Source organism: Syngnathus acus, chromosome 11, assembly GCF_901709675.1.
Source record: "Syngnathus acus chromosome 11, fSynAcu1.2, whole genome shotgun sequence".
Lineage (NCBI taxonomy): Eukaryota > Metazoa > Chordata > Actinopteri > Syngnathiformes > Syngnathidae > Syngnathus > Syngnathus acus.
The window spans coordinates 238,928-259,183 of NC_051096.1; the positions used below are offsets into that span (position 1 = coordinate 238,928).

At 44.0% G+C, this 20,256-nt stretch overlaps 5 non-coding genes and 1 pseudogene across 5 annotated transcripts; 5 read left to right on the forward strand and 1 right to left on the reverse strand.

The window, feature by feature from the left end:
• The first annotated feature begins 3,920 nt into the window (after window positions 1-3,920).
• On the forward strand, window positions 3,921-4,033 carry LOC119130877. The gene has a single exon (XR_005099549.1). It is a non-coding gene; the product is annotated as a U5 spliceosomal RNA (small nuclear RNA).
• Window positions 4,034-11,008: 6,975 nt separating this feature from the next.
• LOC119130891 lies at window positions 11,009-11,189 on the forward strand (annotated as a pseudogene).
• A 500-nt stretch (window positions 11,190-11,689) lies between these two features.
• LOC119130876 lies at window positions 11,690-11,853 on the reverse strand. The gene has a single exon (XR_005099548.1). It is a non-coding gene; the product is annotated as a U1 spliceosomal RNA (small nuclear RNA).
• A 3,205-nt stretch (window positions 11,854-15,058) lies between these two features.
• Window positions 15,059-15,131, forward strand: trnat-agu. The gene has a single exon. It is a non-coding gene; the product is annotated as a tRNA-Thr (tRNA).
• A 427-nt stretch (window positions 15,132-15,558) lies between these two features.
• On the forward strand, window positions 15,559-15,631 carry trnam-cau. The gene has a single exon. It is a non-coding gene; the product is annotated as a tRNA-Met (tRNA).
• Window positions 15,632-17,948: 2,317 nt separating this feature from the next.
• LOC119130881 lies at window positions 17,949-18,060 on the forward strand. The gene has a single exon (XR_005099552.1). It is a non-coding gene; the product is annotated as a U5 spliceosomal RNA (small nuclear RNA).
• Window positions 18,061-20,256: the final 2,196 nt, after the last annotated feature.

The following is a 20,256-nucleotide window of genomic DNA, read 5'->3' on the forward strand; positions in this document are numbered from 1 at the left end:
GTTTTGCCTGACGACACTCTCTTGCGAAGTGTCCCCGTCTCCCACAGTTCCAACAGGTCTCTGAATCTGATGGGGGTTTTGAATTATACGGAGGCCTGCGACCTTGTTGGCCTCTACCTCTTCCTCTGGCCTGCTGGGACCCATGAAAGAAGACTGTTGTATCTTCATCTAGGTCAACATCATCATCATCGCCTAGATGAAACACGTCGGAACTTTTGGCCCATTGCATAGTTGTTGTCACACTTGCAATATCTACTTCCACCAAATGTTTCCTCACCCAGTTGCCGAAGTCGGGGGGGGAAACAGTGATGAGCGCGTTTTTAAGACGTTGCTGATTGAAGCACTCTCAGCCGCATCATCGAATGGGGTGCCACTGTGCACCCAGAATTCTTTTTCAAATCTTAATTGAATGGCGGTCTCGTCACTTTTTATCTGTCCAGGTTTTTGTCTCCTGAATTTGTTCTCTTTTCTCTTGTGAAGCTTTCAACCACATTCTAGCACAATTCAACTCTCTCTCTTTTCTTTTCTTTTTCAGTCCCTTTGTCGTTCTATCTACACTCTCCTCCAAAACATCAACCACCATCTTCCACACTTCAACTTTCAACGTCCCTTCTACTCCATACTTTTTCTTCCACTTTGGCATGTATTGCATACAATTAAGAAATTTACATGCCATGTACTTCTCATCTCCTTCAAGAGCTAGGGATTTACCGGTTTTGTTTCCCATCTTAATTAGGTATTATAGGTTTATACAATTTTTTTTATTTTTATTTTCTTTGAGGATCCTCAATGCAGGTTTAAATTGACCTTCCACCAAATTCTCTTTGCGGTCAATTTATCCTACCAGTCGCACTCTCAACCACACAAACACCAGCGCTTTTTATTTTTAGGCCTATCCAGGATGGGTGTAAAACCCTCCCAAACAGCTTGGAAGAACTGACAAAAAAAAGAAAGAATCTACGCCCTTCTTCAATTAGGAAAAAAAGACTCTGTCTTTTCTTAGCCCGTTCCTTCCACTGGGACTAGAATCCCAACTGTTTCATAGCTTGGAAAAACCAAAGCCGTATCTCATAGCCCGGACAAACCAAAGCCGTATCTCATAGCTAGGACAAACCAAAGCCGTATCTCATAGCTAGGACAAACCAAAGCCGTATCAGCGCTTTTTTCTTTGACTTACTTGTCCCCTGGTTCGTTGCACTGCCGGGTCCCGTCAATCCACCTCTGTCAGACGAAGGCAGACCTAAGACGCTGGCCCAGCGAAGGATTTCCTTCCCAGGTCTTTCTTTACCAGGTCCTCCTAATGGACGCTGGCCCGTCGACGGTGTACAGCGCCTCGTCCTCCGTCAGCCAGATGGCGGGTATGAGGGTCCCGGGTTTCGGCACCAAAATGTTAGGGTAGTGTTCACTCTAACTTATTTTGCAAGAACCACACTGGAGACAAGTTAGTCGTTTCAGACACCTGCAGGCGGAGAGTTCAGTCGTCGCTGTGCTTACAGCGATGGTCGAATGAAGTCTGAAGTCAGGCCTCATCAGGTGCATATTTATTGAGAAGAAACACAGTGTGAGAACCCAGGATGGGGTGAAGCCGGTCCCCTGCTTATCAAAGCATAGCAGGGGGCCTTTTACGACTTTGTGGAAACAAAGCAACTTTGATTGCTTCCTCTGCAGCTAGTCAATCAGGTGAAAATATCTTAGCACTTTGGTCTACTACTTTTGGTAAGACAGGACAAGCTAGGTAAATTATTACAGGCTACATTCCAACATAATCATACGATGAAGATATTCTGCAAACCCTAACACCGGGCAGAGACACCAAAGTATCTGCTGATGCATCATCGTATAGTTTGGGGGGTGTAATTCTCCAGAAATGGGGGGAAGGATGGAAGCCTGTGGCTTACACATCACGGTCACTCACTCCAACTGAGCAACGATACGCACAGGTGGAGAAGGAGGCTCTGGGCCTCACATGGGCCTCACATGGGCCTCACATTGGCCTGTGAACGGTTTCGGGATTTCCTCATCGGAAAGGAGTTTTGCCTGGAGACCGACCATAAACCCCTTCTCAGCACTGGATCTTTTGCCACAGAGGATCCAGGGTTTCAGTATGAGGCTGATGCGCTACTCATACTCCATCGTGCACGTACCAGGAAAGTCGCTTTGGACAGCAGACACACTTTCACGTGCACCTGTAAAATCACGCATGTCCACTGATGACCAGGAGCTGATGGAGAGCACAAACATATTTGTGGTCTGTGTCACTGAGAGTCTACCTGTCAGCTCATCATATACAGAAAACCTGAAAGAGCAGTTGAAAGCCGACAGTGTCTGCTCGCGTGTCATGACCATGTGCATGGAAGGATGGCCAGCACATGCAAAACAGCGCTGAAAAACTACTGGCTGGAGCGAGCTACATTAACAGTGAAAGATGGCTTACTGCTAAAGGACACACGACTGGTAATACCTTCTGCAATGAGGAACGACGTGCTATTCAAATTACACGAAGGACACTTAGGTGTCGTGAAATGTAAAGCACGTGCACGTCAATCTGTGTGGTGGCCAGGACACAGCCAGCAAGTGAACGAAATAATACTGAACTGCAGGACATGCATACAAGAGCGACACAACCCAAAAGAGTCACTCATGCCATCAGGGTGCCCTGAAAGACCTTGGCAAAGGTTAGGAACAGACCTTTCTACACAATAGGCAGAATAATCCTCTAAGGTTTGACGAGACAAAGGCAGTCTACCCTATGATCTCTGGAAAAAGGGAGATATGGTATTATCGTATGTTGAAACTATAATATTATATAGTGTGTTATTGGAGGTCTCGCATAATGTTGACAGTTGGGGGCTCTGTAGTGCGCCAGGGGCATTGTACTGCTATGTGAGACACGAGTGGGGAGAAAATAAAAAGTTGCTGAAAAAAGAAGTTGCATTAGCGTTCATCTCTACTCCGTATAAACACAACAGTGGTGGGCTGCGTTCGCACTCTCCCCTGGTCTTTCTGATTAAAACAAAAATCACGCTCAGTAGTACGCACATGGAGTTTAGGTCTGCGGTGCTGTGACACACTGAACGCTTTTGAGCATGTTACTAACTGTACTCTGGAACTGTGCATTTGCTTGCTAAACTGTATTAACCAAATTAGTCAATGCAAAATAATATGTAATTACCACATTCCTGACTCGTTACATGATATGAACGTATCAAAACCTTTTTGTCGGCTGTAGGTCGGTCTTTTTGAAGAATGCGCCTGATTGTTGTTCCTCATACATCAAAAGTATGGATTTCTAGAAAACAACTTTTACTTCCTAAAGTAAAATGACAGATTTATATTCAAATGTCAAATATCAAACGCCACCATCGCAATGGAGGTGAATTACACTCCAAACCATGCCAGCAACGTCAAAAGCCTCAATTATTTGCGACACAAGAGAGATATAGAGCATTTCTGAAATTTGAGAAATCATTTGAGAAATTACGATCGTATTTTGTTTCCGGATTTGTGTTGAGTAAAATAATGAAATTACACATTTTGAAATAAAACACAGAGATGGGATCATTTCCCGTTCTCTCATACCAAAAGTACACGTACCAAGACATACAACTGTTTTTACCTTCAATACTCAAAATAGACGCCCAATCAATAGGTGACGCTGCTTGAAAGAACGAGCGCCGTCAGTGTTCGATCCAGTACCTACAATCCTGTGCGCCAACAAGGTTTAAAGTAAGTGAGACATTAATGAACACAAAATACTCGTTTAAACCTTCTATTTAGGTTGAGTCCTTCTAATTATAGTAAATCTATGAGCGTCTATTGTTTGTATTAGAAGGAATGGTTGCTGCAATTTGAGTGTGAGACCGCCTGTGAATTTGGTGAGACCAGCAGTGGGGTGGCCCGTTTTGACTCAGATTTTCAGATCACTCGTTTCTCTTCAGATCGAATAAATCTTTCGCCTTTTACTAAAGATTTCCGTGGGGAGGAACAACAAGAGTCTATCTCAAATTTTTTTATGCTCTGCGAAAGCGGAGCATCCTTTCTCTGTGAAAATATCAATATTGCAACGGATAGCCGCCTATATCATACTCCGTGCAACAGTCATACGTTCACATAATTCATACCGACATATATGTGAACATGTTCACATAAACAGAGAAATTATGCCGAGTGCAGACAGACAATCACATTTAAGCCCTCGTTTATCAATGCAGTTTAATTTCTGGTGGTACCCATTTGAACGGGCACATGTCAGTCCATTGTAATTTGGCAAAATATATTGTTTTTGAAAAAAAAACAATAACCACCCCCCTCAATTGCACAAGCACTCCTGCTCCTCACTTCAAGGAACACGGACTTGAGCAGATCCACCGCGCTGTGCTTCGTTGAAACGTGGCTTGATGGACGCACCCCCCACCACGCCGTGGAGTTAGCTGGGTTTCGGCCAATGCGTGCAGATCGCAGCGCGGAGCTCACCGGAAAATCAAAGGGAGGTGGTCTCTGTTTCTATATTAATAAACGTTGGTGTACTGATGTCACGGTGTTGAAAGAGTCTTCCAGCCCTCTCCTAGAAACACTTTTCATCGACTGCCGGCCGTTGTATTCACCACGGGAGTTCTCCTCAATCGTCATGGCGGCAGTTTACAGTCCACCACACGCACGTGCGAGTGAAGCCACGCAGATGCTGGCTGACCAGGTGACAGACATGGAGAAACCTCTACCAAATTCACTAATCATTGTTCTGGGTGATTTTAACAGGGCGAACCTCGCACACGAACTCCCCAAATACAGACAGCACATAACGTGTCCCACCAGAGGGGCACAGACACTGGACCACTGCTACACCGTAATTAATTAAATACCACTCTGTGGCTCGTGCAGCTTTAGGACTCTCGGACCACTGTCTAGTTCAGGGGTGGGCAAACTTTTTGACTCGCGGGCCGAACTGGGTTCTAAATTTGGACCGGAGGGCCGAACCAGGAGCAGATGGACGTAATGTTTGTGTGAAGCAATATAAGCGACCTGTAAAGGTCATTGCATGAAAGATTTTGGCCTTTAGTAGGTAGTAAAGCATGGATATTCCAAACAGGTTTTTTGAAAACAAATGCATTTATTAACAGCATTAAAAAAAAAAAAAAAAAAATCACTAAAAAACTGTTATCAGTGATTCTCATAAAATACGACACTGTTATTATGAATAACAGTCTCCATCACTTCAGTGCCTGCAGGTCAGATTAATGAAAGATGTTTATCTTATGAGATCACATCAAACGGTAAACATTCTGACCAAATATATCATCTTGAAGAATCGGTGAAAGCATACATCCAAATAAAGTAATCAAAACGGCAACACGGGGAGGGGTATCTGAAAATCAGAGCAGGTTTAACTCACAAACACCTGATAACAGAGGTGAGGAAACGGGAAACACTTCCTTAAAGTAAGCCTTAAGAACTTTACAGGTTAAGATTAGTCGCAAACAGGTGGTGCATCAATGTCCTTGAGCATCCTGCATTGTTTGAAAATGAGAATGGTCGCTAGTTTCAATCCCTGCTATGTGTACAAATCATATTCAAAATGCATTTTTTTACAACAAACTTGAGAGCCTCCCCTTCATTTTCAGTGGGAACAGTGTTGTTGGTCTCCCTTTTTTGCTAGTGCGTTATAGTCTGGAGTAAAATTTGTTGTGGCAATTCTTAGGAGAGATCCGAGATGTTGGTCCGTTTACCTCGATCTGTGACGGGTTGATGTTGATGTGGCTGAACGTCACGTCGCGTACGTCGAGCCAAATTGGCCACTCTTTTTTAAACACTCGGCACTGTGTCCACCTTGCTTTTCCTTGGGCGACTCATTTTAATAGAAGGATTCCAGGGGAAGATTTGTGGGTGGCTTTAGCGTAAAACTGTATCTGAAAGCTCAGCGCGCGAATTACAAGAATGCTGTCGTCACAGCCCACGCTCTAAATTCGGGACTGATACAAATAGAGCGCGAGTGCGCCATGTCCGTACTACTGAGTACGTACACGCACTTGTGAGTGTGCACCGAGCTTTCTGACACGGCTTCCGGTAGTAAATGCGCAGGCGAGCGGTTCCCCATCTACTGGGGAAACGCAGTCATTGCAGGCAAAATGACAAAAAAAAAGTTTAATAATACAAATAATTCAGGGTTGGCGGGCCGGATTAAACGGTCCCGTGGGCCGGATGTGGCCCGCGGGCCGTAGTTTGCCCATCCCTGGTCTAGTTCATCTGATCCTGGCCTACAGGCAGAAATTAAAGACTTCTAAGCCTGTGGTGAGGACTGTGAGGAAGTGGACAGTGGAGTCAAGGCAGGACCTCCAAGCCTGCTTTGACCGCACCGATTGGGGAGTTTTTGAAGCTGCAACTTCAGACTTGCATGAACTCACTGACACTGTCACATCATACATCAGTTTTTGTGAGGATCTGTGTGTGCAGACCAAGACCTTCTGCACGTACAACAACGACAAACCTTGGTTTACACCGAACCTCAGGAGGCTGCGCAAAGTCAAGGAGGAGGCCTACAGGAGCGGCGACCGGGACCTGTTCAAGCAGACCAGAAACACACTGAACCGAGAGGTCAGGAAAGCCAGCAAGTGTTACGGGGAGAGCCTGGAGAAACACCTCTCTGCCAATCCTGATCCCTCAACAGTGTGAAAAGGTCTGCAGAGCATCACGGGCTTCAAGAAACAAACCCCCTGTCCTGTGGAGAACCCAAGGCTTGCAAACCAGCTAAACAGGTTCTACTCTAGGTTTGATCGGTCCTCCCACACTACAGGAGTTCCTGCAGCACAATCAACATACTCACCTCCCCCCACAACCGCTCTGTCCTCCATCACCGTTGTCACCTACTCTCTCTCTTGCAGAGGCCAAAAGATCAGGAAGGCACCGGGCCCAGACGGCGTGTCACCTTCCTGCTTGAAAGTCTGTGCCGAACAGCTGGCACCCACCTTTGCACGGATCTTCAACCGTTCCCTGGAGCTGTGTGAGGTGCCCTCGTGCTTCAAGAGCTCCACCATCGTTCCGGTGGCCAAGAAGCCCGCCATCACAGGTTTGAATGACTATAGACCTGTCGCTCTGACATCTGTGGTCATGAAATCTTTGGAGAGGTTAGTGTTGAACCACCTGAAGGATGTCACGGGCCCCCTGCTTGACCCCCAATACTGGCGCCCCTCAGGGGTGCGTCCTCTCCCCACTGCTCTTCTCTCTCTACACCAACAATTTCTCCTCAGGTGACTCTCCTGTGAAGCTCTTGAAGTATGCGGACGACACCACTCTCATCGGACTGATCCGGGACGGTGACGAGACTGCGTACAGACAGGAGGTGGAGCGGCTGGTCCACTAGCGCAGCCAAAACCACCTGGAGCTGAACCCGCTCAAGACCGTGGAGATGACAGTGGACTTCAGACGAGACCCTTCACCACTTTCACCCCTCACTATCCGCAGTAATACTATTCTCTCCACAGACACCTTCAAGTTCCTGGGAACCACAATCTCTCGGGACCTGAAATGGACCGGCCACATAGACTCTGTCCGGAAGAAGGCCCAGCAGAGGCTGTACTTCCCGAGACAGCTCAAGAAGTTCAACCTGCTGCGGGAAGACCTTCTACACTGCCATGATCCAGTCTGTCCTCTGCACCTCCATCACTGTCTGGTTTGGATCGGCCTCCTAACAAGACAAGCACAGACTGCAACAGACAGTCAGGACTGCAGAAAAGATCATTGGAATCAACCTCCCATCTATCCAAGACTTGTACCTGTCCAGGACCAGGAAACGTGCAAGTAACATCTCTAAAGAACCCTTCTCACCCAGGTTGCAGTCTGTTTGAACTACTCCCCTCCAGATGGCGTTATAGAGCTCTGTACGCCCAAACCAGCAGACACAGAGACAGCTTCTTCCCCCAGGCTGTTGCTCTGATGAACTCACACCACTCTTAGAGTCTCAGAGTCATTGCTGTGCAACAACATCCCGCTCTCCACACTTTTTTTTGAATTGTCTACACTATTTGTACTACTATGTGTCCTCTCTGCATCCATTGCAGCCTGGTCATCCTGGAAGAGGGACCCTCCCATCTGTGGTCTCTTCTCAAGGTTTCTCATTTGCCCTAGTTGGAGTTTTGAGTTTTTCGTTGCCCTCCTGGGAGAATATTTGTCATTTTTCACACGTCCTGAGTGTTGTTAGTTACCTAAATGTTGAACAGAGGCTGTGATGTACCGAAGTCAAATTCCTTGTTTGACACGCTCAAACATGGCAAATAAAAATCCTTGAATCTTTACTGTTCACAAGCACAATCACAAGTACAAGTCATCTTCATCCATAAGCACATCAGTACATCAGTCTTTCCTTGTTAAAACACAGCAGCCCTTCAAAACAAAATGTGTTCCATCAACTTTTAGTTTCTTAATAGACAATGATGTTATTTATTTACATATTGCAACACACGTCCACCTCCTTCAATGTTACACGTGAATGCACATACAGAGAGACGTTTTATTCATTTTGATCAGGCTACATGAAGCAAAATATAAAGGTGAATGTAATTCTCATTAATTGAATAAATTACTCCTTTTGACCAGCGGGGGTTGGGGGGTGGGTGCACATGAAGCCTCGAGAAATGAACCTACCGTATTTTCCGCCCTAAAAGGCGCACCGGGTTATAAGGCGCACCTTCAATGAACGGCCCATTTTAAAACTTTGTCCATATATAAGGCGCACCGGATTATAAGGCGCATAAAATAGAAGCTATACTGCATCAAACTGAGGTTGACTAGGGTTGCGGTATGCATCCACTAGCCAATAACCAATGAGCCCTCTGTAAACAATCGCGTTTCTCAAACGATCTCCTATAAAATGATCAGAACTGACTAAAGTTCGATCTAACGCATTGGTACTACTTACCTATGTTTCCCTTCCATATCGATCCGTAGATTTACTCGAAACATTAACAGAGCAGCCTATTTTGACATGAAATAGCCTGGTACGTATAGCAGCTATCGCAATAGCATTAGCCATCCGCAAAGTCTCACGAGTCTCAGCTCGCAATCTCCCATGAGCCTCAGCAAAGTGTAAACAATCGCGTTTCTCAAACGATCTCCTATAAAATGATCGGAACTGACTAAAGTTCGATCTAACGCATTGGTACTACTTACCTATGTTTCCCTTCCATATCGATCCGTAGATTTACTCGAAACATTAACAGAGCAGCCTATTTTGACATGAAATAGCCTGGTACGTATAGCAGCTATCGCAATAGCATTAGCCATCCGCAAAGTCTCACGAGCCTCAGCTCGCAATCTCCCATGAGCCTCAGCAAAGTGTAAACAATCGCGTTTCTCAAACGATCTCCTATAAAATGATCGGAACTGACTAAAGTTCGATCTAACGCATTGGTACTACTTACCTATGTTTCCCTTCCATATCGATCCGTAGATTTACTCGAAACATTAACAGAGCAGCCTATTCTGACATGAAATAGTCTGGTACGTATAGCAGCTATCGCAATAGCATTAGCCATCCGCAAAGTCTCACGAGCCTCAGCTCGCAATCTCCCATGAGCCTCAGCAAAGTGTAAACAATCGCGTTTCTCAAACAATCTCCTATAAAATGATCGGAACTGACTAAAGTTCGATCTAACGCATTGGTACTACTTACCTATGTTTCCCTTCCATATCGATCCGTAGATTTACTCGAAACATTAACAGAGCAGCCTATTTTGACATGAAATAGCCTGGTACGTATAGCAGCTATCGCAATAGCATTAGCCATCCGCAAAGTCTCACGAGCCTCAGCTCGCAATCTCCCATGAGCCTCAGCAAAGTGTAAACAATCGCGTTTCTCAAACGATCTCCTATAAAATGATCGGAACTGACTAAAGTTCGATCTAAAGCATTGGTACTACTTACCTATGTTTCCCTTCCATATCGATCCGTAGATTTACTCGAAACATTAACAGAGCAGCCTATTTTGACATGAAATAGCCTCGCGGGTACAACAGCTATTCGGTGACGCCCCCTGACTACAGTTGCCGTAATGCTGGGAAGCGATGCGACCTTGTAATTTACTAGTCGTACTAAAACGTACTGAAACATTTTGGCAGAGCACTGTGTACAACCAGTATGGATCAACAAATTCATCAGTTGATCCATATATAAGGCGCACTGGCCTATAAGGCGCACTGTCGGCTTTTGAGAAAACTTTAGGTTTTTAGGTGCGCCTTTTAGGGCGGAAAATACGGTATTTGCAAACCGTTTGGTGGGAAAGCCTCAAATCCCAAGTGTGCCAGTTTCTTCACTAAAGAGACGAGAGTTCTTTGTTACAGAGGTTTACTGTGATCTTAATTCGTTGACATCACAGCCACACCGTAGAACTGGTGACAACACATATTTTGGCCTGCCAGTGAACAACCGGGTACTTTACTGTTTTGACTTAGTAGCTTCGCGATGACGCATCCTAGGTCGGCCGTTAACTATTGCGCTGTTGCGTCACGTCACCTTCCCGCTTCTTTCCCGGAAACGGGAAGTGCCCTCGAAGTCTAACTTACCACCGGTTTCTATCGCAACTTAATATCAACAAGACAGTGCTACAAACTATATACAAATAACAAGGAACAAAAATAAATTCACACAAAAATAATTTGCACACCATGCAAAACTTGAAGCTTCGCCAGAGCCACAACAGCTCCGCCCAGCGGCGAAAGACACAACTGCTTCGACTTCGGCAGTTACACCAAGGAAGCCTCATGTGTCCATCATTACTCAAAAGCGTTCAGTGTGTCACAGCACGTAGACCTAAACTCCGTGTGCGTACTACTGCGCAAAAGTTTTGTTTTAAACAGAAAGAACGCAATCCCCCACTAGCAGAAATTATGCAGTCGAGATTCCCACATTTGGGGAATTCACAGGGGTCAGTATGTGGCATTAGCATCATTTGATACATGTCACCGTAACTTGAATTGGTAGTCTCTTTATTTAAATCGTTGCCTCAGAGCCATTTCGGGTCATCGCTTCTCGGCCTTTTGGCTAAGATCAAGTGTAGTATCTGTTCTTATCAGTTTAATATCTGATACGTCCCCCATCATATTAAATTGATTTTTGGAATAGTGAGTTGGAAAAGGGGCTTGCCCCGTTCACTCCACGCATCAACCTGATATAGCAGTACCTCCAGGCACGGTGCACTCCCTCTCCTGGTCAAATCAACAGTTCAATAAGTAAGAAAACCATTTCAATCCATTCACTTCATTCTTCCAGGGTTAAGCAGTCATTTATGACTTGATGGGCTCTGATCTAAATGTAAGACGTTTCGGCTTGAGAGGCAGCAAGAATTTACGTAACCGTTCTAAAATATAATTAAAATGTGTTTCTTTGCTTGAGATTTTCCTATCATCGTTGCAAGAATTTTTATTACATTTCTTATTCTCAAATTTTCAAGGAAATGTCGTTTTCAAAACTTGTTCAGAAAAAAAAAAATATTATTCAGTGGTAATGTTGGAGGTTTTCAATAAATACAAATTCATAGTTTTAGGGTTCTCAGGTTAAAAGAGGCAATGCGTGATGGGCATGTTTTTGCAGATATATTATTTCCCTTTATTTTTTTGGGTTGCTGCCATCACCACTAGATGGCGACTCTAAGAAAAAGGAGGTGAACAAAGGCGCGGGTGTAGGGGCAATTAAACAGTAAAACCAGGGGAGAGCGCGGACGCAGTCCCCCACTACCAGAAATTATGCAGTCGAGATTCCCACATTCGGGGAATTCGCAGAGGTCAGCGCAACCGGAGTGCAATGGTTGAGCCTCTCCCTGGGTGAACCACCTTCTTGATCACGGTGTCTCCCCTGCCAGGTAAGTATGTATTGGACCAGTTGCCGGGCCGCCGTCTTTACCGCACACGCCATCTTCAGTCACGGGCTTAATTGCGACAAACGTGTGGCACACATACACACTCAGTGGCTGAAACAGGATTTGTAGAACTGTTTATATAGTAACTTTAGTCATTACGAAACCAAAGCATGATAAATTAAGTAAAAAATAGATTAAAAAACACTACCATCATGCTTTGCTTCTTTTTCTACCCTTAAAGCAGGGGTGTCAAGATCCTTTCCTCGGGGGCCGAATCCCTACATGTTTTCCAAGTTTCCCTCGTTAAACACACCTGATTCAATTAATCAGGCTCCTGCTGAAAGTGAGGACGAACTGGTCATTTGAATCAGGTGTGTTTAACAAGGGAAACTTGGAAAACATGTAGGGATTCGGCCCCCGAGGAAAGGAGTTTGACACCCCTGCCTTAAAGGTTCCCAACAAGTGGCAGCTGTCCAATGTTGTCTCTAGTTGGAAACCCCAGCCCAAGTTGGAAACGCTAATTGGAAACCCTTGCCCCAGTTGGAATTCCTAGTTTGAAACCCTACCCGGAGTTGGAACCCTAGTTGGAAACCCTAGCCCTAGTTGGAAACGCTGGCCCTAGTGTGTAATAGAGAAAGCATTTTTTCTTTTGGTTTTTGTCACTTTGTTGCACTGAAAACGGAGATTGGGGGGAGTCAGCACAACAAAAAAAGAAATCAGAAACCAAAACCCTTTCTGACAGTATACAAGAGTTGGTTCAGACTGAAATAAAGTCATTGATTTCATATGAATTATATTAAACTGACCATGAAGGGATTTGAACACTCAATCTTCTGATGCAAAGTCAGACGCTTTATCCATTAGGCCACATAGCCATGTGAAAGACTGTACCAAGTGAAACATGGCAGCGACTTCTGATGACTGCAGCCTTTTGTGGCAAGTGAAGTTCACAATTGTTACAGACATACCGTTTTTTTCCATGTATAATGCGCCCCCATGTATAATACGCACCCTAAAAATGGCATGTCGATGCTGGAAAAAAGCCTGTACCCATGTATAATACGCACCCAAATTTTGACTTTTTTTTTTTTTTTTTTTAATTTTCCTTTTTTTTTTTTAAAGTCCCAATGATCGTCACACACGTGTCTGGGTGTGGTGAAATTTGTCCTCTGCATTTGACCCATCCCCGTGTGATTTTGATCCATCCCCTGGGGGAGAGGGGAGCAGTGAGCAGCAGCGGCGCCGCGCTCGGGAATCATTTGGTGATCTAACCCCCCAATTCCAACCCTTAATGCTGAGTGCCAAGCAGGGAGGCAATGGGTCCCATTTTTATAGTCTTTGGTATGACCCGGCCGGGTTACTTAAGTCCGTAAACATAAAATTATTTCAGAAAAAATATCATCTTTGGGAACAACCGGATGTTATTCTGCCGGTCAGTATCACTGCGCATGCAGTAGCAAACTCGATAGCGAAGAAATATGTGAGACTCTCAACGGGATCACCAATATTTGAGTGATGTTCCAGTTATTTATCACAATTATTTATTATTATAATAATAATATATATAATATATATAATAATTACCGTTTTTTCCGTGTATAATGCGCCCCCATGTATAATACGCACCCTAAAAATGGCATGTTGATGCTGGAAAAAAGCCTGTACCCATGTATAATACGCACCCAATTTTTTTCTTCTTTTTTTTTTTTTTTTTTTTTTTTTTAAGTCCCAATGATCGTCACACACGCAGGGAGGCAATGGGTCCCATTTTTATAGTCTTTGGTATGGTCTTAACTAGGCTGGATGTATTTTTTTTTGTTGGCGTTGATTTCTCCGACTGCCCGTAAAGGCACCACCGCGATCAGATGAAAAGAGAGGAAAGTGACGTGCGGACATGTGAAAAAGGCGGCTCTGTATGGGAGAGACGTTGAAGAGGAATAAAAACACCCTTGGAAACCAAAATTTGCCCCTCGTCGTGACTCGGAGCCGCAACAAATGTTTCGGATTTGTGTAGGGTACATTGTGACAGCAAACGAGCAGGTGATCGAGCAAGCGTCTGATACGAGAGCATTGCGTTCGTATGGAGCGTGTTTGAAGTGAACAGCAGAGACGAAAGGAACAAGGCAAAGTGTTGTGAAATAAAATATTACCTGTAATACGCATTTTGTTATTTGCTGATTGTATGTATTAAACTATCACATTCATTGTCAGTCAAGAAGAGAAGAGGACTATTATCCCTTCTTTGACGAAATGACCAGAGCACAGTACAAACACACTATTGTTCTTGTAACGTGTTTTGTATTTAAGTCCTGTCTGCCCCTCGCTCACCGTCGGATCATTGCATGTGTTACTGTCATGATGTCTGTTTGGTTTCTGTTCCTGTCTTTGGTAATGTCACCCTGTCTTTTTGTTCCACGTCTTTGTCGGTCAGTCCTGTTGTTGGTTTTGTTGTACCATGATTTTCTTAAAAAAAAAAAAAAAAAAAAAAGAAAAAAAAAAAAAATGTCAAAAAATTTGTACCCATGTATAATGCGCACCCCAGATTTTAGGACAATAAATTAGTTACATTTTGCGTATTATACACGGAAAAAAACGGTATTTATTTATTATTCACAATTGTCATGGTGATCTTTCTGGTGATTTCTTAACTAGGCTGGATGTATTTTTTTTGTTGGCGTTGATTTCTCCGACTGCCCAGAAAGGCACCACCGCGATCAGTTAGGTTAAAATGAAAAGAGAGGAAAGTGACGTTGTAAAGAACCATCCGTGACAAGATTTTCTTCAAAAATTGTTGTACCATGATTTTCTTCACAAAAAAAAAAAAAAATTTAAAAAAATATGTTTCCATGTATAATGCGCACCCCAGATTTTAGGACAATAAATTAGTTAAATTTTGCGCATTATACATGGAAGAAAACGGTAAATGGCCTGTGGATTAATCAATTTACAGTAAAAGAGAATTGTAATGCAATTGACATATTACCTTGTTAGTGCAAGTGGTCGTGCATCAGTCTCAAAATCTGAAGGTTGTGAGCGCGGCCCTCACACGGGGCGCTGTTTTCCATAGTCCACAGTAAAATCATTGTCAATTTCAGAAGATAACAGGTTGCTCAGAATAGAATAAAGTTTTCTGTCTGTGAAGTTGAGTTTAATTGAAATGGCCGGTGGTTGAATCCATTTTACAGTAAAATATCTTTGTAAAACCAACTATTTACGGCCTCGTTAGCGCAGGCGGTAGCGCGTCAGTCTAGTAAACTGAAGGTCGTGAGTTCAACCCTCACACGGGGCTCTGTTTTATTTAGTCCTAACCCTAACTCTAGCCCTTGTTGGAAACCCTAGCCCCAGTTGGAAACCTTAGTTGGAAACCCAAGTTTGAGAATGCTCAGACAAAAGTAACTTTTTCTTTCGATGAAGTTCAGTTTGATCGAAATGGCCGGTGGTTGAATCTTTTTTACAGTAAAATAGAATTTTAAGACAGGTGACACAAAGTCTCGTTGGCGCAGGCGGTAGCGCGTCAGTGTCGTAATCTGGAAGTCGAGAGTTCGGTCCTCACACGGCGCACGATTTATATATAGTCCAACCCTAACTCTAGCCCTTCCTGGAAACCCTAGTCCTAGTTGGAAATCCTAGCCCTAGCCTAGTTAAGTTTGATCAAAATGGGCGATGGTTGAATCACTTTTACAGTAAAAAACAATTGCACAAAATGCCAATACATAGCGTCGTTGGCGCAGGTGGTAGCGTGTCAGTCTCATATATTGAAGGTCGTGAGTTCGACCCTCACACGGAGCATACTTTCATATAGTCCTCACTCTAGCCCTAGTGGGAAACCCTCATCCTCGTTGGAAACCCTGGCCACAGTTAGAAACCTTAGTTGGCTTCCCTAACCCCAGTTGGAAACCCTAGTTTCAGAATGCTCAGACTTAAAGTCAGTTTTTCTTTCCGTGAAGTTCAGTTTGATTGAAATGGCCGGTGGTTGGATCAATTTTACAGTAAAAAATAATTGTAAAACTGCAAATGCACAGCCTCATTAGTGCAGGTGCTAGCATGTCAGTCTCACAATCTGAAGGTCAACAGTTCGGTCCTCAGGTGGGGCAGACTTTTTATATACCTAGTCCAAACTAGCCCTAACCCTAACTCTAGCCCTAGTTGGAAACCCTAGTCCTAGTTGGAAACCTTAGTTGGAAACCCTATTTTCAGTAGGGAGCAGGTTGCTCAGACTAAAATAACTTTTTCTTCTTTTAAGGGGTAGGGCAGCAAAGTAAGCAGGGATTGTGAATATCAGCAAGCACAGGTTGCTCGACTGGTGTCAAGAGAAACAAATTAAAAATTGTACATAAGATGAAAAATTTGCCTCTTTCTTTTGGCTTTTGTCACTGACATTCGGGGTCACCACAACAAAGATCAAAACAGCACACAAACAGTTTACCTATATTTTCCTCTTTCAATTTGATGATACACTAGACATGAAGACATGTTTAGATTTAGACACGCCTGGAAGTCGATGCCGGTGCTTGGGGCCGTGTGACGGTGAACTATTTCTGTTATAGTTATTTGATATATTTTATTTTGTGTAGCAACTTGTATATGTTTTTATCGTTACAGTTCAGTAGTTGTTGGCTCGTTGAACTCTTTTTATGTTAAATAAAGAGCCGTTTACCAAACCCACGTCTTTCCTGGTACTTTGTTAACGCTAAACGATATTGTTATATAGTAATCTGTGGAATAATGACAAGGCTGACATCAGCGGCGCACGCGCGGCGTTGTTGACAAAGGACGAGGAATTTGATCGATGGATTTAATGATTTGGAGTGACACAGATGGTTTGATAATATTGTTGTTTATATGATAGTTATTTGATATATACTTTATATATCGTTATATGGGTCTGTGGAATATTTAGAATATTTAGACGTCAGCGGCGTGGCACATACGTGGCATCGTTTCCATAAAGGACGATCGATGGATTTAATGAATTGGAGTGACACAGATAGTTTGATAAACGTGTTATTTATGTAATAGTTATTTGAATAACTCTGAATGTTACATCAGGCCCGTCCTCAGCTCTTCGTTTGTGTTTATGTCACATTAGTATACCTATCGTTTAGCCTGTTGTTGCTCGTTCATGTCTGTTCTTGGTGTTGGATTTTTCGGATACATTTCCCCCAAATGCGACTTATACTCCGGAGTGACTTATATATATATATTTTCTTTCACTTTATTGTGCATTTTATGGCTAATGCGCCGTATATTCCGGAGCGACTTTTAGTCTGAAAAATACGGTAGTTATATATACACTTAATCTGTCAAGAAGTAATTTTTCTAAATCTTTGGAGAGTATACTAGCTAGAGCTATTGTTCTACAGTTAGCAATACATCCTACTTTACCAGCCTTGTCTTTTATAACAGGGACCAGAACTACAGACTTCATGGAGTCAGGTAGAGTACCGTGAGTCAGCAAGCCATGAGAAACAGAGAGACAGCAGCGCTGTCAATCGGGGGCCAGCTAACTTTAAATGCTCTGCTGTGATGTTATCCAGACCACTGGCTTTTCTGTCAGAAAGTTGTCCTCCGGCAATAGACACCTCATGACAATTAAAACAAATACTTTCCTCTTCAATTATGCCTACATGATAGGGCTCGCTTTTCACACTGTTAAATAGTGCTGAATAATGCTGCCTCCAGAGGTCAGCCATGCTCACACGATCTGTTACCCCCTCTATGTTACATGGGAGAGCTGCTTTAGCCCTGTTCAGGGATTTTACCTCTTTCCAAAAATTAATTACATCATTATTAAACAGATTATCAGCCATAGAGTGAGCACTTAGGGCGTGCTCTTGCTTATTTATGTACCGTAATGGATGTTTGTACTTGGCATTCATTTTCTTTTTATATTCAAGGACAGGTCCCTGTCTGGGCCTACCAGCTATTACCCAAGCCTTGTGGGCCTCATTGGCCTCTGCATGGTGGCCAGCTACCCATTTATTCCACCCGGGCTTGATGTTCTTAGCCTTTCTAGGGCGAGAGAATAAAGACCTGCTAGCAACCAGAAGGGCTCTCACTATATCATGATACATTAAACATAAACTTTTCCCCATATTATCAGCTCACTCTTATTTCTCTTCAGATCGAATAAATCTTTGGCCTTTTACTCAAGATTTCCGTGGGGAGGAACAATAAGAATCTATCTAAATGTTTTGATGCTCTGCGAAAGCGGAGCTTTCTTTCTCTGTTAAAATATCAAAATCGCAACGGATAACTGCCTATATCATACTCCGTGCAACAGTCATACTGTCAAGTAATTCATACTGACACATATGTGAACATGTTCACATAAACAGTGAAATTATGCTGAGTGCAGACAGACAATCACGTTTAAGACCTCGTTTATCAATACAGTTTAATTTCTGGTGGTACCCATTTGAATGGGCACATGTCAATCTATTGTAATTTGGCAAAAAATATTGTTTTTGAATAAAAACCAATAACCATCCCCCTCAATTGCATAAGCACTCCTCTTTACTGTTCACAAGCACAATCACAAGTACAAGTCATCTTCATCCATAAGCACATCAGTCTCAAAACAAAATGTGTTCCATCAACTTTTAGTGTCTTAATAGACAATGATGGTATTTATTTACATATTGAAACACAATATCCACCTCCTTCAATGTTACACGTGAATGCACATACAGAGAGAAGTTTTATTCATTTTGATCAGGCTACATGAAGCAAAATATAAAGGTCAATGTAATTCTCATTAATGGAATAAATTACTTCTTCTGGCAAGGCTGTAACGAAGGGACTGGTGGTGTTGAAGTACTTATCGCTGAAAAGTGGATAGATCAAGTGCTAAGCATTAGCCGGGTAAATGAGCGGATCATCTTTGTGAAGTTGATCGTTGGGAAGCGCCTGACAAACGTAATTTCAATCTATGCCCCTCAAGTTGGCAGAAGTCAGGACGAGAAGGATGCGTTCTGGGACAAGGCCATCATGGTGCTGTCAGGGATCCCCCAGAATGAGGTTATAATTCTGGGAGGTGATCTGAATGGACACGTGGGGAGGGAGTCAGATGGCTTTGGGGGGGTACATGGGGGACAGGGGTACGGCATGCGGAACACAGAGGGAGAGAGGATCCTGGAGTTCGGCGACGCACTGGAGCGGGTGCTGTGCAACACGCTTTTCAAGAAGGACGAAGCCAAATTAGTAACATACAGTTCGGGTGGCTGCAAGAGCACAATAGATTACATCATGGTCAGAAAGGAGGACCGCGTCCTGGTCAGGGATGCCAAGGCAATCCCCGGAGAAGAGTGTGTGTCTCAGCATCGCCTAGTCATTGGAGACCTAACTCTGCGGATCAAGAAGGTGGGGGCTAAGAAACATCCTCCCAAGTTGAAGGTGTGGAAGCTACATAGCGGAGGGAATAAAAACGAGTTTCGGGAGAAGATTGAGCATATAGCAGAAGAAGTGGAGGAGATGATGGAGTCGGGTGGTGTGGATGGCAAGTGGCAGGCAATGAAGAAGGCTCTGCTTGAAGCTACAGAGGAGGTGTGCGGATGGTCAAAGGGTAAGAGAAAGAGAGACATGGTGGTGGAATGAAAGCGTCGAAAGAGCGGTGAATGAGAAGAGGAGGTGCCATAAAGTATGGAAGAAATCTAAAAGGGAGGCAGACCGAGCGCGGTATGTAGAGGCAAGGAGGGCGTCACGGACAGCAGTGAGGGAGGCCCAAGAGACCAAGAGGAAAGAATTTGCAAGTGAATTGGAGAGTGAGAGAGGACAAAAGAGCTTCTTCAAGATAGCGAAGCAAATGGTTAAGGAGAGGCGTGATGTGACCGGTGCAAACTGTGTGAAGGATGAGGATGGCAACATTGTGACAGACAACAGAGGAGTGAAGGAAGTATGGTGAAGGTACATGGAGAAGCTGCTGAATGTGGAGAATGACTGGGATGGAGAGGTGGGATGCGATTAAGTGGAGGGTGAATGTGGCCCGATCACGCGAACAGAAGTGGGGAAAGCCATGAAGGCCATGAAGGATGGAAAGGCAGCTGGACCATCTGGAGTGGTGGCAAAGATGCTAAAGGCAGCGGGAGACGTCGGTGTGCAGTGGATGACCGACCTGTGTAACAGTGTCATCGCTGAGGGGCACATTCCGGGGGACTGGACAAGAAGCGTCCTGGTGCCTCTATTCAAAGGGAAGGGGGACCCACTCGCATGCGGGTCATACAGGGCCATAAAGCTGCTGGAGCATGGAATGAAGCTATTAGAGAGGGTGTTGGAAAGGAGGGTGAGGTCACGGGTAAAGGTGGACGAGATGCAGTATGGCTTCATGCCTGGTAAAGGTACAACAGACGCAATTTTTGTCATCCGACAGATGCAAGAGAAACACCAGGAGAAGAGGAAGAGGTTGTACTTCGCTT